This window comes from Cucurbita pepo, chromosome 2, assembly GCF_057944985.1.
Source record: "Cucurbita pepo subsp. pepo isolate OVF chromosome 2, ASM5794498v1, whole genome shotgun sequence".
Classification (NCBI taxonomy): domain Eukaryota; kingdom Viridiplantae; phylum Streptophyta; class Magnoliopsida; order Cucurbitales; family Cucurbitaceae; genus Cucurbita; species Cucurbita pepo.
Genome location: NC_141799.1, coordinates 11,229,586 through 11,234,049, shown reverse-complemented (window position 1 = coordinate 11,234,049; position 4,464 = coordinate 11,229,586). Strand labels below are relative to the sequence as shown.

Sequence of the window (4,464 nt, the reverse complement as noted above, 5' to 3'; positions counted from 1 at the left end):
GCATATATGATCATATGCATGATAGACCGTACATTAACTCAAGCGATTGAACGTGTAATTCTCCTTGTAGAGAATAATCAGTAGAAATGGATTAAGACTAGGATGAGAGTGTCAATTTGGTTAGATTATGACCTAGGATGAAAAGTCTTCGGTAGATCGAGTGCATTAAAATCTTGAGAGATGATCAAAGGGTGTGGCCTAGTGCTTTTGGCTGATCAAGACTCAAGAAATTGAAATTGAGGAACCTGGAGACGTGAATCCATGTCAAGACTGCCAAACTACCTTAGAAATCTCGAAGAGCACCACGACAACCCTGGAAAATAAAGGTAACTTTTTGGGCTGATAACAGTTGGTACAATGTATGCAGAGCTTCCACATTACTTTCTACTTTGGTATAGTATCATTGAGCTAAGATATGAGGCTAGTTAGGAACGTGCTTCTTGATAGTTTTGTTGGATTACCCTACAAGGTAGATCCATTCTATAGGTGGGCGTTGATCATGCAGGTAGTCAGTGAAGTTGGCACTTACAGGGGTAGCACCCCCGATCTGGGTGACTACGAGCAAGCTAGCATTCACCATGTTGTCCCCACCTATTAGAGAGAGTTCTTTGAGGTAATGCCTCAATATCAGATACTGGTATCATTGCGTAGGCTAAGTTAGCTATCCAAGTGTGTGCACAACAAGAGGGTTTCCTTCTAGGTCAAGGATGTGATGGGAGCCTATAAGTTGCTTATTGAGTCTATTTAATACTCACCCTCTTTTCCCTTTCTTTTACAAGTATTCATAGGTTGTCGATCGAGGTGGAAGAGTGTTTGAGAGTTATGAGGTTATAGAGATGGTCGTTTCAGTCTTATTTTATTTTACTTCTATTTTTGTTTGTTTTCATTTTTCTTTCTAATCTCCATTCGAATTTTGAAGTCTCAAAATTTGGATCGGGACACATTTGAATGATTCTTTATATATATATATATATATATATATATATATATATATATATATATATATATATATATTTTGGTGGTTATAGTTGCCTCAAATAAGTGAATTGTTTTTCTTCAAACCAATTTGATCTCTTTATAATCCAAAAGACACAAAGTAAATACACATAGGCCGACATACTATTCATGTATCTTAACAAAAGACAAACATGTACCTTAACAAAAACAAATTTCCATGCACCATACATAATCTCCGAGCTTATTTTTAAACACAACAACAATATACTATTGCCAAATGTCACTCGTGCGCTCATTGGCCCAAATCGACATTAGACGAAATTATAAGACGAGAAGTGCCCTTATTATGGCTTCTAAGTTTTTAGCATCATGAACTAGAAAATGACCAGCACCAGAAATCTCATGATATTGAATCCATGGAAGCTTTTGCGCTATAAAGCGATTCAATTCAATAGGAACTATGCGGTCTTCACTGCCTTGCCACATATGAAAAGAACCCTTGTTGTCAGGAAATGGATTGCTCAACTCCATGGGATCGAACTCCCATTTTCCAAAATTACACAGTAAGTCTCTATGGATACATTCGTGTTCCCCTTGTTGTACTATATTGCACTAATTTTGGTTTGAAAAGCAAAAAAATCAAAACAAAAAAGGTTAGTTCGTTGGCATAGCTATGTCAAACATATTCATATTTTAATCATTTAGAGAATCATATAAATTACAAATCCATGGAAAAAGCAATAAATGGATATAATATATTTGTCTATAATAATACGATAAATATAATACATATGGTAAGCCGTAATGGATGGCAAATATCTAGATATTTGTTTATAATATGGTAAATTATAATTTATAACTAAATATTCTTAACGAAGGTACCATTAACCTTGTTGAAAAATACTACTTTTAAACTCAAACTTTACCTAAAATTGATATTAAGTTTGAAAATTTTGATCCAAGAATGTGTATCAATTGCAAAGAAGATAAGTACCTTATCTGGACGTTCCATAAGCCTCTTTGTTATGACTAAATCAGAATTTGATAACATGTCTTCATTATCCAAATTCGGGAACCATTTTTGTGTCATCCACCAATACATCAACCAAGGTGTGTAATATGCAATCCAAAACATACGTTTATATGACTGAGGATACTTTGCAAAGCAACACTGCGATAAATCTGAAGGAAAGGAAGACCACCAAAAATTCACCGTAGGAACCACTAGCGAAGCACCCAAGAGTCTGCAAATAAACCTCTATCAATATATTTTTAATCAAGAAAAATAATGGAGAATGGAGAAATAAATTTCAAAATACCTGTGTGGAATATATTTTAAACAACCCCAAAGTGCATACGCTCCCACCGAACATCCCATTACGTAAAATTTTGTGCCAAGCTCCAATTTGTCAGCTAATTCTTGAATGTCAAATGCCTCCGTTTTTACTGAACGTGATGGATATGGGTCACTCTCACAATGACCCGCTCTATCGTAGATTACTATGTACAATTTAAGCTCCTCCATTCGTTCCTAAAATTAAAAAAATATACATTTTAGTAATGTGTACGAAAACGAAGAAATTGATGAGTAAAAGAAGAGCGATAATGTAGTACTTAAGAGAGAGGCAAATCCATATCTTTGCAGCTATGAAGGCCATGAGAAATAATGATCTTGTAACGAGCCTCCTCCTTACGAACTCCTAATTCTTTGTAGGCCAAATGCCTTCCATCACTGAGTTTTACTCTAGGTGAGGTCAGTGGAGGACCATTTGGTGATCCACATAGCTTTGGAGATGGAGGCTTCAAAAGTGCTACATAAACCCATCCAATAAAACCCATTGCAAATGCTACTCCCATTGCTATAATCATATTATTGCCTGCATAAACTAAAACTACATTATCTCGAGCCATATAATTTGTTCGACTGTAAAAGGAGATTACTTGAATGACTAACATAAAATTTTGAGTCAGCTACAAAATAAGGCATAAACGAAATAAACTTTGTAAATCGAGCTGAAAGGAAAAAAACACAACACAAGATTGATAATCTAATTTCAAATTCATGAATTCATGCCTTTCTCAAAGTTGTCGGTGCCACCTTCACTTCTTCAGAAATTGTATAGAGTACAATAAGTATATATTTCGAGAATTTATAACTTGAACAAAATGGATGACGATGAAGAAAAGAGATGGTGACAAGAATTTAAAATATTAAAAGGTTTGAGAGCACGTGGGAGTAAAGTGAAAAGTAGTTACTCTAAGTTTTGTATTCTTCCTAAAATTGAATGGCATGGTTGACATCTCGAGTATCTTACATTTTGCATTAATTTGAAGATCCCCTAAAAAAAGACTCATCAATACACACAAATAATATATTAAAAATTACCTATTAACATCGATCGTTTTTCATCAATGTACTCATGAATTAAACATTTTAATATAGATCACTTGATTATATACTGATGTGTGAGAATCGTTATATACACAATTAAAATTTTAATAGTTAAGGGAGAGTTACAAAAAATTTAAAACATTTAACGGTAGATACCTCTAAGTATGTATTACATATACTCAATCTCATCCTATTTTTTTCTCTTCTCAATCTTGTTCTTTGTCTCTTTCTAACATGCAATACCAACCATTTATTCTCTCTCTTACATGCACACCATGACCCAAATTTTACGGCTCAAAATTTGAATCAAGACTAAAAGACAAAAATGAAAACAAAATAAAATTTAAATCAAAATAAAGTTAACAACACCAAATTTAAATACAAAACTAAAATCCAATAAAGAAATGATGTTCTTCAAATTTATTACAAAAGTAGATAATAAGGTTGAGATAGGATTGCAATATATAAAACTCAAACACAAAAACGGACTAACGCTCTGGAATGACCTCTTTTATGACCGCACAGTTCTCGAACGCTCCTCCACCTCAACTGGTAGCCTATGATCACTTGAAAAAGAAAGGAAAATGGGAAAGAGTATATAAATACACACAGTGAACATCTTACTTGTAGGCTCTTATCGCATCCATAACCTAGTAGGTGACTGCTGGTTTTACTCTAGAATCTAGGTAACCGATATCCGAAGATGACGGGCTACCTCCATAGACTCTGTATCAGGTGAAGACAACATGGTGAGTGCTAGCCTCCTTGTCATCTATGGTAGGTTAGCTTGTGAACCCATCCCACAAGCCATATAGTCGCCCAGGGTTGGGAGACGCTACATGCAAGCTCTACTGGCTACCTGCATGATCAAAGTCCTCCCACAAGATAGATTATCTATATCGGGTAACCACTAACTATCCCATGATCAACGCCTTACCACAAGAAAAATCCACCTTGTAGAGTAATCCAACAAACCACCGAGTCACACCTCTCTAACCAGCCTCACATCTAGCTCAACAATATTGTATCGGAGTGGGAAGGAAAGTGGAAGACCTTCAGACAATATACTCACTACTATCACCCTAGGAGAATTACCTTTGTCATTCTTGGATGTT

At 35.1% G+C, this 4,464-nt stretch overlaps 1 non-coding gene across 1 annotated transcript; it reads right to left on the bottom strand.

Moving 5' to 3' along the window:
* Positions 1-1,097: 1,097 nt before the first annotated feature.
* Positions 1,098-3,055, bottom strand: LOC111787652 (uncharacterized). Its single transcript, XR_015420020.1, has 4 exons — positions 2,572-3,055; positions 2,277-2,488; positions 1,952-2,201; positions 1,098-1,569 (listed from the first exon to the last, which is right to left on the bottom strand). It is a non-coding gene; the product is annotated as an uncharacterized LOC111787652 (transcript).
* Between the last annotated feature and the right edge of the window lie 1,409 nt (positions 3,056-4,464).